The following is a 17,166-nucleotide window of genomic DNA, read 5'->3' as shown; positions in this document are numbered from 1 at the left end:
TAGTTCCCGGTAAATAGTGTCTGGAAAATAGTAGGTACTCAACATTTTGTAGACTGAATGAATAGTAAATTAAAGTATCTTTCCAATGTTGCTTAAATATTCTCCAACTACGTAAAGCTTGTTCCTAGTAACAATAGGATCAGTAAAAAGCAACAGTCAACTGACTATACAAGGCTAGTCCTGGAATCTTTGAATCTCTTTCCCTCATACAGCAGCCCAATCTCTCTTTATTCATCTCCATTATTCTCAGTGAATTCCCCGTTTGCATCTGACAGTTTCCAGCTTAAGGGGGAGTCATCATTCTTATAATCAAAGACCTTTAAACATTTTTGTTCTAATTGGAGGAATGGACTATAACCAATGACTTCTGAAAGATAAAGTTCAAACATCTGTAAAATCTAGTTTATTGGTAGCAAGAGGTCTGAGAAAAGAAGAGAGATGTTAGGTCTGTTTGTAGGAAATCATTGGTCTAAAAGTTGGGATAAGCCTGGGTAGAATGCCTCCTTGCAAAAGCAACTTGCTCAACTGTCAGATGGAGAAAGGAGAGTCTTAAACTTCCAAGCTATGAAGAGAGTGTGATGCTGCACATTTATACATATATCAGTAAGCTTCCTGGATTTCCTCTCCTTTTCTTCTCTCCCCTAATTATAATAACAGAGTTGAGAAAGATTGGGGGTCTAAGTCTGGGCAGGAGGATGTTGATCAGGAGACCCTTCCAAGAGAGAAAGCGAGGTAACTGTTGGTATCTGAGAGGTTTAAGTTAATGGACAGTCTGTTGGCTCCCTTCCAGCCATTCAAACACAGAGCTGCCTCCCTCCAGGGGAGTGTACTGTTTCTGTGTGTTCATTGTTTGGGGCCTCTGTTTGTGTTCAACTGTCAAAACGACTCAGTGCTGCTACTTCTACTACTAATGTGTGATTTGGTTTATGCACCAGAAGAATAAGACTTGACTGAACAGTTTTTCAGATTAATTTTTTATTAAACCTATGAAACTTTCTAAGAATTTGAGCTGTGAACCTCTGGAATATAAAATCAATTGTCATGGACATGAATCAATAATTACTTCAGTAAATTACAAGTATATTCTTAGGTTCAGCTGTACTCATGAATCTTCAGAAGTTCCTTAGGTTCAGTATTTTTATTCGTTCTAAGATAAAATTTAATGTAGCCTCTTTCTTAAAATGTTTTAATGAATATGAACTACAGAGGACAGTTCTAAATACAGTTGAATTTATGAACATGACTTAGTATTTTATTACACATTGGAAAATGGCTTGATCAGATTTAATATCGATTAGACCTAGCTATTCAATAGCTTGGATAAATATGCGTTTCTTTTTATTAGAAATCCATCATACCCAGGGCATAGACCAACATGTTGGCTTTGTAAATCATGCAGTCTGCCCAACACTTTAGACTCTAGGCCAGAAAGAGGCATTCATGCACCCACCATTCCTGGGGCTGCTTGGAAAATTAGAAGAAGAGGGAAGTCAGGAAACACATGGAGAGAAGACTATTGTGCCTGCTGCTGTCTGAGCATCCCCTAGAATATGTCCTGGGGTAAACTGATGTGTTCACAGGCTTGTATGACTTTCCTGCACATCCTTTTAAAAAACTAAGAGAAGTCTCAAAATAGGTAGTGTCCTAATCTATTCCCTAAGTGAATAGACACTGAGCAACTACAGGTCAATCATAAACCTATTTTAGAACACATTGGAGACTTTGGTATTCTGGAAAGCAATATTCTCCAAAACAGGGTACACTAGACTTCCATTGGGATATGGAAAAATATTATGATTTCTATTAGCATTTGGGTTTTATGAAAATATGAATTAAGCTTTGCTAATAGTTAATATATGGGTTAACCTAAGTCGATGCATATAATTTATAAATAAATAAATACATATCTGGGATGCTTGCTTTTTTTTTTAACTCATGAAATGTGCACTCAACCACTTCTGTTCTGGCTCAAGAACACATTTCCTAGGACCCAGCTGGGAGACTCTGCCTCATTAACTTATCTTGTGCTCTGAGTCTATCAATGTTTCTCCAAATTTATTTGTGGTGTATCATTGGACCACCCTTGTCACCAAGACCTCCAGTGTCTCTCATGTGGCGGATGATAATATTATTCTAAGTCCTCCTGTATTTTCAAAGACTTCTGGAGGAATTCCAGCCTTGCGCTTTACAGATTACTTACTGAAAAGATCCGGGAGTTATTGCTATCCATTGGGTAATTAGGTAGTTCCAAGGAAAATAATAAAACTATTTTGTGCCTGGGAGATTAGAATGGCACACGGTGACTCATATTAGTCAGCTGAGTAATTATGTAATTACAAAAGAAGGGGAAGAAAACCCTTCAGATTGTTTTTCCTAAGAGGCCCTTTTGGAAGTGTTCCAGCCCATCAGGTACTTATGTAATTAGGTCGGGGGCTCAATCCATAAGGAAAGGCTGGGGGGGGAGTCATTAAAAAAAATGTTTATGTAAAAGAACCTGGTAAAAGAAGAAAAAGGAGTTTTTAAAAGATTCACCTAGTCTCCACACATACTATGGAAGGTGCTGTAGCAAACATTAAGGAACGTGGCGTTCCATGATAACTTGGGGCTGTGTATACATGGATAAAATACAGTGAAGGACTGTGATATATTTTGGACTAATCACCACTATTTATGAAGCTATGCTCAGTGTTCTCTTTCAAATGCTCAATATAGTGCTTCTTGTGTTTTTCCTATTTCTGAAGATAAATAAACTGAGGCACTAAAAGAACGTGAAACCCTAAGTCCTTTAGGTTCCAACCCCTGTGCTTCCCACTGCACCATGATGCCTACTAGCATTTATGGACTAACTTATGCAGCTTTTCCTGCTTGTAGAGATGAGCAGGATCACTATTCATTTCATGCCTTCACTTTCTACAAATATTGTCTATACAGTGAAAAACACAAGGCTGAAAAATAGCTAAGTTGGTGATTTGGGCCATTTAAATTATCTGTGTGGATTTCCTGCATAGTTGAACTTAATAGCTATATCTTGCAGAATACTTCGTACAAAATAGCTCCAAGTCCCCCTACCCAATATATAATATCCCACTTAAATGCATTCAACTTTCCCATGTTAATACATCAGTAAAAGCAGAATGTTGATATTTTAAAGGAATGTATTACTGTGATATCAAAGGGCTTATTTCATTGAACAAATTTTCCTTATACATATTCACTCAAGTTATTAAAAAATGTTTATAATTGTGTCTATATTTCTGAGACATTCTGTATGTGTTGATTAATCTTTGTGGTGGCAGAAAACTTGTGGATTAACTGGCCAAAGACACTCACTCTCAGATTTCTTTACTCTTTGTGTGATAGTTGTGTTTCATCCAGCCGTGCTTATTAATTTCAAGGGTGAAAAAGATACATCTTTAGAGATAGAAATTAAGGCCATTTCTTCTCTCTTTAGTTCAGTAATGATATGGCTTCAGGTATGGGAATACAACCAGGCATAGTTTTCAGCTGACTTAGAGAAGTCTTGTGAGTCAGGCCAGGTTGAAGCAGGTGAGAATAAGCAGTGGGGCTCCTTAGAGGTCACTGTGGAAGAACTGAGATGCTAGGAACTAGGACAAAGGAAATAGGTTTGGAAGGGCAGGCTAAGGCTCATCAGGAGACATGTCCATCTGCCAATTCTAGACAATTGTGTCTTCTTCTACCACAGACTAGCATTCATGTGATTTCACTCAGAATTGTCAAAGTTCCACCAAATATTGAGTTAGAGTTTCAAGAATTTCAACATTGCATTTAGTGGAATATGTATGATTTGGACTGGCAATTCTTCCTTGCTTCTTTCCACCACTCTGACCCTTCTTTTTCCAATTGAGATACTTGTCATTAGAAAGTTGGGAGACTCTGGGACAGGTTGAGAGATTCATAAAGGCAAGAGAGCATATTTGTTTTAGTTCTGTAGATGCATTTATCTGTGAAATATGCCTCTTATGTAGTGTTAAGAATTAAAGCATATTATGTTAGCTCAGCATCTTTACATTGGTTGGACGTTTAGATATAAGCTGATGGTGGGCTATGGGTGATTTTCTGTAAAATTAAGGCACATATCAGGTATTTGATAGCTGCCTAATTTCCTGAATCTATTTATTCATTTGATAAATATTTTTGACACTGTGATTAGAAAGTTAGTAAGATACAGTTCCCTTTCTCAAAGACCTCCAAGTCTAATAAAGGGGAAAGTATGTAGAGAGGTAATTTGTTGTTAGTGGTGTCATGAGTATTATAATTAAGCAAATGGGAAGAGGACACCATTTACTATTTGAGGAGAGAAAGCTTTGTAGAAGAAGAAGCACTTACTCCAGATTTTAAAAACTGAGTAAGAGTTTGCTAGGTAAGTGAGGAACAGCATTTCAGAGAGATGGAAAACAGCATTTAAGCAAGTATAGCAAGTTTCTAGACTCACAGAGTTTCACGTCACAACATTTAGATGGTGTGTTGGGATAACTATGAAAGAACCAAGTCTTGAGAGCTCTGCCCACACCCATTCCGAGACTGTGGCTATGGAAAGGGGTCTGGAAGGCAGCAAGTTCATTATCAGAGGGTGAGCCTTCTTTGAGCACATGAGACACATTTTATTACCTTACAACCAAAATCATCATAAAATGGTCAAAATTTTATACAAGATTTAATCCTGAGGATGAGACCCCTGAATCCATACTTCCTAAATAATTCTTTACTTCTCAAAAGGCTCATGATTTTAGAAATACTAAAAGCATGCTCTGTTATACTTGAGTAAAGTGGTTTCATTTTAGAGGAAGAGTATTACATGTATTCAGTTTGGGAAGTCAAGTGATTCTATGAGACATAACAAAACACAGGAAATCTATACTCTGCCATTTTCCAGCAGTTATTCCTGCTTCCATGAAGCAATCATTTCCAACTTTTCAGCAGTTTTCTTTTATTCTAGTCTAATGTTTCTAATTTACTTGTTCATACATTTATTTATTTATTTATTCATTTATTTATTTATTCATTTATTTATTTTGCTTGTTCAATTGTAGAAATCATTTACTGGTGTCCACTTATAGAAGATGAAAATTTAACTCTTTCATGTTACGTTCATGTGCTCAGTTCCCAACACTTGATTTCCAATATAGTTAAACTACAATTTTAGTTTAATTAATATTCAATATTACACATATGGTGGTACAAATATTGCTTATAGATGAAGATGCCATATAGTATGATTGCATTTCCTTCTGTCATATCATTTGGCTTGGTTTTTGTTGACCACCTACTCCTCTTTGATGAAACCCACAATTTCATGTTTTAATTCTCTCTGATCTGCTAAGTTTTCCATATGCTTTCCAGCTACTAAAATTTTGTTGATATCTTTCATCTGCTGTTGTCTCCTCTCCCATTTCTTTAACCTTGTGGATTTATGCCTTTTGGGAGGACAGAGAGATAGATGTGTATCTTCGATATGCCATGTTTAACAAAAGTAGAATAGGGTTTTGTACGTGGGGCTGCAGGAAAAGAAGGAGTCAAATTTTAAGTGAAAATGTTTCATCATCTCAAAGGGAAAGCAGGTGTTGAGACAGAGCCGAGTTGAAACTACTTGTCAGAGATAGTAAGAAACACGGATAAAGTACAAGTCGGGAGGAGGAATAGAAAGGTGTAATTGTCATCGTGAACATTCTTTTTTTCTATTTGTAAATGTAGAAGAGAAGGAGTGTTTGCGGCAATACAACAGGTCTTGGCCTGAGGGTTATAAGGGAAGAAAAAAAGGAAGCTTGCAAACACTTTCAAAGAACTATCTAAAGATGCCAGGCCTGAAAACCAAAGTTGAGTCCAGGCTCTTTGAATCATAAGTGCACAGAAATGTGAGAATCATGAGAGGAGGATAAAGGTATTTGCAAAAATCAACTCGTAAATCTTTGCAGTAGGACACTAGGGCAGAGCTACCCTTTAAGAAGATAAATCAGGGAAGTGTAGGTAAAATATATTTAGAACAGGATGGTATTAGCAGAAGATTGAGACGGTGAGTAGCTGTGATAGCAAGAGTAGAAATAAGAGGAAGGGAAAAATCTAAACCAGCTTATTGACAAATGTGAGGAAAGGGATAGAGAAACACACTCTACAAATTGCCAGTTATAAAAACAGTCACAAGGATGAAAACTACAGCTTGGGAAATATAGTCAATAATATTATAATAACCATGTATTGTGTCACATGGGTACGAGATTGTCAGGGTGATCACTTCATAAGTTATATAAACTTCTAATCACTATGTTGTACACAGGAAACTAATATAATGTATGTTAACCGTAATTGAAAAGTAAAACCAAAAAACACTCTAGAACATTTGGAAGGGGAAGCAGGAGGACTCAAAGTTCAGTCATTCACATTTGGATACCTACATTAATGATCATTCCATTCACAGAAATGGAGAAGTTATTAGAAGCAGAAACTAGAGAGGAAATGAGTTGTTTGTGGACACAATAAATCTGAGTTATCAAACCATAGGAAAATATCCAAGAGAATATTGAAAATGTGGATTTAATTTAAGAAAGAACATCAGGGTTAAAATAGAAATGTTCTGCAATGAAAGGAAGGAGCATCAGTAAATCACTAGGTTCCCTATTTAACTCAACTGACCACCCCCCAAAAAAACTAGAAATTAAAACTATATCAATGGAAGAAGTGATGCGTCGATTTATATTGTGGCTGATGCTCCTTTTCTCGTCCTCACTTATCCCTTTTAATAACTCTGATACCATTACCAAACCTTTATAATGCAGACTCTCAATTAATTGAGATAAGCCACTTACTTTGCTGTCCCTTCATGGATAAAATGGGCATAGTAATAGCCCATTGTTTTAGTTCTGTTTTAGCGTTGTTGAATTAGATGAGTTAATATTTATAAAGTGTTTAGAACTGTGTCTGGCATGTGCTTAAGTCCAGAAAAGGTGTAATGGCTCTTACTGTGATTTAGTTTCGTTTTTGTCATTTGTTGAGGTGATATATCTTTCTGATTTTGTATTCGTCACAGTACTATCAATGCTGGCATACAACAAATACTTGGTAAATACTCGCTATAGTGAATCTTAGGTTGACAGAAAATCATCAACACCATTTTCCTCCTGATGCTTACACCTATGGAGAAATTTGCCAGACATCGCAAAGTGAATAAATAGAAAGTTAAGATTTCAGTGTAGGTCTTGTGATTTCATATTCAATGCCACTCCCCACAAAAGCTAGGTTATCCTACAAATTTCTCTAATTTAGACTCCCCAAAATGTATTTGTCATTCGTGCTACCTGCTCATTGTAAGATACTGTGCTTATTGTAGATACTCAGGATCTAAAGTAATGGAAGCTCCACCTCAGTATATGCCTCTATGATCACTAAGAGACAAAAAAAGAGGAGGGCCTTCCATACCCATTTCCTTGGCTAATTGGCTACACCTAACTTAAACTGGACAGAGGAAATGGGGTTGTACCTTATATCCTGAGGAGAGGGATGCCAGAATATTTGTAAAAAACCCTAATTATTATCATAATATGGAACAAACACAGGATGCAAACTATTTTATATATGATTCCAGAAGCTAACCCTCTTGACCATCATACTAAACTTCCTCCCAAATTTGTTGTAAGCTAATTAAAACTCAATTTTGAGATATAAAGAAATACAGATTTAGCAAATAAAAGCAGAACACTAAGGTAAATTTGAATTTCAGATAAATGCTTTTTTTAGTATATTTCATGCAATATTTGGGATATACTTATGCCCAGTTACTTGTTATTTATCTGGAATTCAAATTTAACTGCATGCTCTTTCCTACAGAAGAGCCATACAGATCTAAAATACGACAGGACATATCTTAACTCTTTTGGATGGACAACCGTACAATAATAGAGAGAAGTTGGTTAGATTATAATTGCAAGTATTTTCCTGAAGGTTAGCAGGAAGTTCCTTTAGGGAAACATAACGAAGATGATTGCAATGTAACAATTACATTCTCTCTTACTTTTACCTTAAAGCATCCTCCCGTCACATCAGAGGTAGTTTGATGCTCTCTATATAGAAAACAATAGAAATCAGTAGCTTCTTGGGCATGACAAGGAAAGAGAAGCCAGGAGTCATACAGGAGGGGTCACAAGTAAGATGTGAAATAGTTTGTTTATTTGCTTGTTTCTTTCTTTCTTTGTTTTTTAAGAAAAGATTGTAGAACTTGGCAATGCTGAGGGAGAAGCTGGGCAGAAGCAATGAGATTGCCCTCCCTCTAGGTTGCCTGAGGTCAACTTTTATTCTCTTGTTTATTATTTATAATTTGGAAGCTTTCCTACTCGATTAGACTGTGAGTTCAAAGCAGAACATCAAAATTAATTAAAATTGGGAAGTATCTCTTGTAAGGAAAAGAAAAAACAACTGAAGTAGACCGAAGAGGGATATTACCGTTTTTAAGCAAATGAAGGTACATATGACCTAGTAGACACCAACGGCCCTGGGCCACAAGGGAGTGTTACTTATGACAGGATATGACAGTGATAAACCTATTGGGTAAACATTATGACACACCCACACACACACACATACACATGCACACTTAAGAATATAAGGACCAGATCAGCGAACATACTTTGGGGCCTGGTTTCTGGACATTCCATTGGTTACAGGGAAAGAGACCAGACACCTATCAAAATTCTTTCCAACTCTTTGAATGTACGATGGATTATTAAATTAAACTCAATCCCTTTACACTATTAAATAGATCATCATGTTCTTCAGAAAAACTGCTACAACTTCCTTTGTTTGAGCATAGTTACTTATCTGTCCTTCCCCCAATAAGATTATAGGCTTTCTGAGGGTAAGGATGGAGCTTTTTTCCTGATGCAAATGCATCTTCCTGTGCTTAGCAGGTCCAGTAAATGCTTTCTGAATTGAGCTGAATCCTTGGCAGTAGGCCCTAAGATCCAGAACCAGAGTGTTTTGCTGGCATTCAGCTGGGATCCAGCTTAAGAAAACTCAGGTGTTCTTTCCTGTAGCATCCTGTGATCTATATAGGAAAACAATGACAAAACTCTTGAAAATGACATATGAACAGATGAAATCCACTGCCAATAAACACAGCCCATGTGCTTCATCCATGTTGATGGAGTGCTGATAGGTGAGTTTGGAAGTCACTTTGCTTTGGATGTTAGGTCACAACTTTAAAGCCTTTGTAGAGCACCTAAATCAGGTAGGCACTGGCGCAAGCTGAGGGGCTGAGGGGAAGGCCACTCTGCTCTCCCTCACTGCCCTTACAAGGTAGTCTCCTAACACAGTGGTCCGTGGAACACCCTGCCCGTAATCATCTTTTGACATGTCATCTTTGGAAAGGAAAACTGAAGAAATCACAGGGTGTCGTGATCCCATTCACTCCACAGAAATGGCTTGAACCCCTACTCTGGGCCTGGTACATACCATTGTCCTTCTCCTTGGGGTGTTCTCAGTCTGATGGGGACTGGGGAGGGGTCCACATGGACACAGTGCCAGTACCACTTGATCAGGGCTAGAATCTATGGATAGACAAAGGCTCCCAGGTGAGGTGGTGAAACTTGTGTTGGAGGAACTAAAGTAGTTTTATGTGGCTAAAACGTAGACAAGCCTCTCTTAACCCTAATGCTCACTCATTAATGTATCCATTGGTTTATTTATTCATGCAGACTTTTTTGACAAGGAATACAGCTAAGCATTACATGAAATGTGTGGATGAATGGCTTGCGGTCTGTAACCTTTAGAAGTTGATTGTCTAGTAGCTCAGAGAGCCATGTGAATACTTCTAACTCAGTGGAAGGAGATGAAGGAGCGTGGGAGAGGAGTCCAGGTGTATTCGCATATGTAGGGAGGAGGCTGCTTCAGACAGAGGGCCCAGGATGAGCAAAGACAAGGGAGGCTAGAAACCTCAGGTGTGTGAATAACTCACTTGCGCGGGGGAGAGAAGGGGCCAGAGGGACTGTGGATTATGAAGAGGCCATGGCAAAGGGCTGGGCGCAGGAAGAGCAAACGGTGTCTACTTAGCCATTTGCCGAAGGCCAGCTCTGCTTAGGCATCTGAAAAGAAAACTGAGATTATTTATGTGCTACCACCAGCAGCATATCAGAGGCCAAGAGGAACTGAGAGTTATTGAGCTAGTTCAAAGCAATCTCGATTATTGAAAATGAATGAAATTGAATTCCACTTCCTACAGACTCATTTATTGAGAGACAAAAGCAATTAATATGGAAAATAAAATAATCGTGAACTTCTGAACTAAATTACCATGCAAATATAATGTACTGTCTCATCAGTCTTTAAATACTCCATGTATTAGAAAATTGTAACACCGCTCTCTGAATCGGGGTCCTCTACATCATTAGCATTTATTCATTCTGCTTTTGCCAGTAGGTGATTCTTAAGAATAACAAATTAAAAGCCAAAGTTTCAAAAATATTATTCAAAATTTAAAATTCACAACCATGTTGAAGTTTGGAATTTCGGTTTGTAAATTAATCCTGTCATTTGATAAAATTAAAAAAAGAAAAAAAGCTGAACTTGTATCTCATAATTCATTGATACTGGGAGCAGCAGGGATTTTTGCATATTATTGCAAATTTGACATTGTCGTGGAGTACCTGTTGCCAAGTACCATGCATGCATTTGATGAATAATTCTGCTATTGACCTCAAGCATCCTTGTGTAAGTGATTTCTGTTCTGAAGGCCCTTAAGAATGAAAGGTACACTATATGTACACAGATGGTACATTAATTGTAACTCACACAAGTCCCAACATGAGTCACTTTGTTTTATGGGAACACTGCAGGGTCTCTGGAAGACTTGGTCACACATTATCCTTATTCCTTTCCACTTTGGGAAATGACCTGTCTTTAAGTAGGTTTCCCCCATGCAGAGCTTATTATAATAAGGATTGGGGTAAAAGTAATTAGGAAGAGTTGATGAGGGCTTGGTGTCCTACTTATACCTCTGACATCTGATGATCCAGCCATGAAGAGTCACAGGTGCAGCTATTGGGAGTGAAAGCACTTTGGGAGCAGGTATGTGGGAAGATGGGAAAGAGTTCAGGGGATGTGGGCAGTGCCCTGCCATAGCAGCCATGTCAAATATTCCATAATTGTCATTAAATGTTGTGGGAAGAGAGTTTAGTCTTACCAGTCTGTGGCAACAGTAAAGAATTCACTACAATCATCCTGGGAAATATACCCGACTCTTGACAGTCTTCTTGATTCAGAGCTTGATATGCAGAGAGACGCTTCAAAGGGGCCAAGAGATCAATTTTCTGCTGGTAACAGGCTGGTGGCAGAGGATTGACACATGCTTGGCACTCTATTAAGTTAGGAAAACAGACCAGGAGAGATGAGGTAGATAACGTCATTGTGAGACAACTTCCAAATAGCTGGGTGTAAGGCAGCAGGGAAGAGGGGAGCCTGTGAAAAGCCAGAGATACACCCACCTAAAAGCACTGAAATTCAATCTGAAAGAGTAGTAGCTCAAAAATATACTCGAGTACACAATTTGACCAGTAGCTCACCAGTTTGCAACATTGAATGTCCAAAGTAAATGACCTTAATATGTGCATAAATATTGTTTGGACATTGATCAAAAATGTTCCAGAATATAGAAAGGAGGTATCAAGGCAGAAGAGTGTTGAACCCACTAGATTCTTGCCACTTATTTAAAAGTTGAAATTCTGTCTCAGAGTATAGACGTGCTTAGTAGCAGATTCTATGGAAAGACGTCTTCCGTATAGAACCAATGTCTGTTGATTTGTTTAATACTTGTATGTGTCTCAGGGAAGATAAATTAAACCCTAATTTTGGCTGAGAGTTTTGCCATTAGCATTTTGGGAGAATAGACTCCTTTTAACCATTAAATAAAATATAATGTTGTTTGTCTTTAAATATGGAATAAAATACCCCACTAAAGTCCATGTAAATTGACTGAATGTAGCATTAATTACGAAGCCTTGAAGTAAACCTTACTGTTAGCATATGAACCTTAGTTGTTAGATCTTCATTAAGTTGTATTTTATAGTGTCACTCTCCAGTACTATTTATCCCAGGTCCTTGGACATCTTTGGGGTTTCCACAGTGGTTCACCATTGATGACCAGGCAGGTCGTTGAAATGTTAGCTTCTAACCTTCAAGCTTATGGACTGAGTCTGGATGATTCCACTGCTACATTTAAGTATTATTATAAATGTTTTTGTCAGAAACTTCCATGCTTTTTGCATTCAACATGCAAAACAGGTCCTGTTGGCAGTTATAAACCAGTAGGGAATAGACGGGAATAGACATTTTAGGAATATTTTGCAACAAGCACTCTTGTGTACAGGGTATGACTTAAGATGTTCCCTTGTCAAGTGACTTATGGTTATCGCCATAATTTTTCAAATTATATTTGAGAATGGGAGTTGCATTTTTATATCCTACTTATTTTTCCTTTCTTAAAGTTTAAAGCAAAAATACTTACCTAGAGACTGAATTTTAAGCACTCAATCTCTTAGAAAAATCATAAGCAAAAATAGATACTAAAATAAAACTTCAATTATTCTAGGTTGGCTTGCCTCACTGACAGAATTTGCCAGATAATTGAGTAACTTTCCACTTCAATTTTTGCTTTGAAGCCTTGGCATAGGAAGGGCTTACTCATTCATAGACCCTATGGGATCAGAGCAACTTCAAAGGAAAAAATGAGGACTTCTTTTGTTTCAGTTTCTTGACCTTAGAATTTTATTTGTGTTTGCTTGTGTTTTAAGAAGATGATGAACATTTGTTCATTCAAGCTCACTGGAGGAAGACTATTCCAAATGATGGAGAAAGCTAAACTATCAATTATTTTTAAAGAAATAGAATAGTTTTATTACGAACAATATTTTATTACAAAAGATATTTTTACTACGGAGCTTGACCAATAAAGTCCTTTTAGAAGAGCTCTTAGAGATATTGAATGCTTACTCAGATAAGAATGATTTATATAGAGTTGTTTAAAGACATTTTTCTTACATTATTAATTTGCTTTGGAAGCCTATCTTTATAGGTGATATAAAGATACACTTCTGAACAGTTAGCATTATATAAATATTTTTCTGAATTAAACTATTCCTTTTTTGACAGCTGTCTGAACCAAATGTTTAATTATGCATTTCCACTTCGCTCAGGTTGTAAAAAATGTCTTTACAGCATGAACTTCTTGCCCATTAACATTCACCTAAATGGCACCGGGGCGCCATTTGGTTAATTATATTTGGAGTTCAAAATTTTGATTATAGCTGATTAATCAGATGTAATATTTTAAAGACATAAAATTAAATAATGAGCAGTACAGGTAAAGAAGATTAACTTTCTCTAAATCATCAAGATTGATTGTCTTGTTTTTCATAAATGTCCTGGAGGTTGACATAGTACAGTTTGCTTTTGTGTTGGTTAAGTTCTGTAAACTCCAAGTGGTTAGATTCAGGGAATGTTTCACCAACTTTGGGCCATTACAGGTTACAAGAATAAACTGGCCAATCTAATGACTTTTGGTTTTAAGATGTTATAAAACTTAAGTAGTTTTTTTTATCCTTTTATCTAGTCTGTTGAGCTATATAATGTGCCCTATACTAAATGAAGCAAAAAGATAAAGCTTCTTCCCTCACGGAGCTTGCGGTGGAGTGGGTAGGCATATCAAAACCAAGCAAATAAATAAAACTATTACAACTTATTTTTTTAAAAACACTTGGAAATTAAAGACCTATTGTCCTAACACAGAATGAGAGGATGTGAAAGGATAGGTGATCTTATTCTCTTATTTTCTTTATTGGTCATTATCACAAATTTTAATTTTCTTTAATACAAATAAGATATCAGCAATTGATTATGGAATAGATCAAAATTATTTACTTAAATTCAATTAAAGTGAGCTACTAATTGAATCACTGAAATTTTTTATTCCATAAAGGTCTGATTATACTGATAGACATAATGTAGACACTTAAGTTATTTTTAGAAATATAATTTATTGCTCCTAAATAATTCTTATGATAATATTATATGTGATCAATGCAGAAAATGTGAAAAATAGCAAAAGATCCACCTATAATTCTTTTACCAAGAGGTAACCAGTATATATTTTGGCAGGTGTCCTCCCAATCATTTTCTGACATATGTATAAATATTTATAAACACGCATTTGACAAGAAATAGAATCCTATTATACACATATTATACAGCCATTTTCTACCTTTTAGAATGAACATTTCCCCATGACCTTTTACATTGTTTTACATTATAATATTAGTGGCTGCATAGTACTTAATTACATTGTTGCATCTCAATTGTGTTAACTAAGCCACTGTTATGTACATTTCAGTTGTTTCCAATCTTTCACTTTTATCAACAACGGGATGCCTATCCTTGTCCTTATTTTAATTATTTTCTCAGGGCATATTTCTAAAAGTAGAACTGCTTGGTTAATATCCTGAGGCTTTGAATATAGGGTTAATAATATGCCTCCAAAAGACCATACTGTTATATACTTCCACTAGCTAGAAACATGTCCTCTTTCTCCAATGTCACTTTTATAGGTTCTTGTTTTGATTTTTAACTTTTATCATTTCACCCGACACAAAATGAGTACAAAAAGTGTTCTACATTTTTTAAATTTTACATGGAATTTGGATATATATTTAATAATGTTTTTAGATTTATAATGTTGCATTTAAAATAAAACTAGAAACAAAATCAAATTTAGAGGAAATGGGACCATCTAGCATATGAGCATTCTAAAGACAAAGTTCAAAGTGATGTTCTTTATAAAAGTAAGTCAAATTATAAATGAGAACATCGATAATAGAATGGGAACCAAAAATAAGTCCTGTTTAGAGAAAATAAACAAACTTGAATTCAGGGTAAAGAATCTTTCTCCCCAAGAACGAGAATTTGCAGTAATCTCTAATGAGAAATTTATTTTTATATTGAGTTATGGAAATATGGCAGTATGTTGGAATTCTTGTGACTATTATCTTGAAAAGATTATAGTGAAAAGCAAATTGTCTATGAAGACTACATTCTGTTAATAATAGAAATGGTTAATGGAAAAATTTAAATGGTAGGTTTCTCTGTAGACATTTTTCCCAATTATTGGTAGTTATCAAACTTAAATAATACTAAGAAAATTGAGTGACTAAGTTAAATACAATGACAAAATGTTAGAATCAAAGGAATCTGAAAGATTGTCTAACCCAATTCCTTATTTTACAGGTAAAGTAGAGTATTTCAGAGATGAAGTGATTTGCCCAAGGACCCATACCTGGTGAGTAAAGAAAGAAATTAGAACAATAAACATAATGAATATCCTGAGTACACATCGGAAAAAACTGGGTTTGAATTTCCATTATTAGCTGTGGGGACACATGCAGAATTTTTGTACTTGCATAGATGATGCATTTGGGTGAGAAAAAATTGACAAAATTTACTGTAGTCTCAACAAGACAAAGATTTATGTAGATCCCCTGAAAAGTCATGTATTCAAACTGTTGGCAAAGATTAGACTTGACTGTATACCAAAATGGTCCTGAAATTCCCTGAGAAAAGATTAACGTGCTTGGCATGGAAGTTTTGCAATAAAGGAAGCACAATAGTTTAATTCATAGTGATTTAAGAAGATGGAAGATTTTTGAGATGGGAAATCTAATTATAGTGAAAATAAAATTTCATTTACCCATCGTTTCCTCCATTATTCATTATTTTTTTATTGGGAAAATATGTACAAAGAATAGCAATGATAAACATATTAAAGTGTACTGGGGAAAAATAAGGAATTAATGTAATGCTACTTAAATATAATTTCTCGTATTATAATCATATTTTAATTTAATTTTCAAGTGAACCTATTGGGTAAGTTCAATTGGTTATTTTAAAACAGAATTCCTATAGTAGTTCCAAATAACTTTGTTGCTTTTTTTCTAATTCATTTGGAATTTAATGGATTTTTTGACTTGATAACTTTATTTTCTTCTCTACTTGGTGTAGTTATATAATCAGATGAATACTTTAAGATTTGAAATCAGCTTCCTTCTGTTTTGTTTTGTTGTTCCTTTTTCTTAATTGGAAGCTAGTGTCTATCATCCAAATTTAAATGTAAACTGAAGTAATTTATTTTTATAGTTTAACTCCAATATATTGATCCCTTTAATTTTATATTCCAAAGAGCAGAGCATTTTATACTAATTAAATATTATTAATAATGTCTATGGCATACAATTTAAAGAAAAAAAGTTGAGTGATTCAAGTTGATATAATATTCATTTGTGAGAATAAGTATGTGAATATAGCCAAGACATTTTTTGAAAATGAAGAACTTGTCCAATATGATATGCCAGTATATATTTTAATAAAGTTTAAGCAATTAAAACATTTTGACACTGACTGAGGAAAAGACAGATCAGTGGAACAGAGTAGAGTCTAGAAAGAAGCATAAATACAGGGATTTAATATAGGATAAAAGTGATATTTCAACATAATAGGAAAATAATGGCAGTCAAGAAATGGTGAAGAGAAAAAAGAACATCATAAAAATATTATGGCAAAAGACAAAGTTAAGGCATTTATGTCAACAAATATTGACAAAACACATACATGCAGACACATCCATAAGAATAATAAAAATAATTTAGTGGAAAAATAGACAAATGATATGAATTGGATAGTCTCTAAAGAAATATCAATGGCCAGTAGATAAAATGAAAAAAGTAGTCACATGTACTCATACTTAAATACATATAAAACATGTATTTTGTGTTATAGACTGGCAAAATGTATGCTTGATAACATTGAGCAATGATGAGCCCATAGGGACATTTGCACTCTCTTTCATTCTAGGTGGCAATGTAAAGTAAAATGATTTTTCTTGAAGTAAAATTAGCCAATATTTGTTAAAATTCCAATTATAGGTATTATATGACCCAACCCCCTAACTTTTCAGATAATATTCTATGAGATTATTTAAGTTTATAAGATATATGTTCGACATGTTCATTGTGCTTGGTTTGTAATAGAAAAAAAAAATAGAAGACTGGTTAAATAAATCATGGTACCTCAATATAATAAAATCTTTAGTTTTTATTAAAATGCAGCAAATCAATGTCAGAT

At 35.3% G+C, this 17,166-nt stretch overlaps 1 protein-coding gene across 1 annotated transcript in view; it reads left to right on the top strand.

The window, feature by feature from the left end:
• The window catches only part of RARB (retinoic acid receptor beta), a 670,351-nt gene that overhangs the window by 181,919 nt on the left and 471,266 nt on the right, over positions 1 to 17,166 (top strand). The window contains exon 3 of the mRNA XM_019745272.3: positions 15,277 to 15,328. The gene's annotated coding sequence lies outside the window, so the exon portion shown is untranslated. The remainder of the gene's footprint in view (positions 1 to 15,276; positions 15,329 to 17,166) is intronic.

This window comes from Rhinolophus sinicus, chromosome 5, assembly GCF_057876585.1.
Source record: "Rhinolophus sinicus isolate RSI-liver-muscle chromosome 5, RSI-T2T, whole genome shotgun sequence".
NCBI classification, from domain to species: Eukaryota; Metazoa; Chordata; class Mammalia; order Chiroptera; family Rhinolophidae; genus Rhinolophus; species Rhinolophus sinicus.
This window is presented reverse-complemented; position numbering and strand designations above follow the sequence as displayed.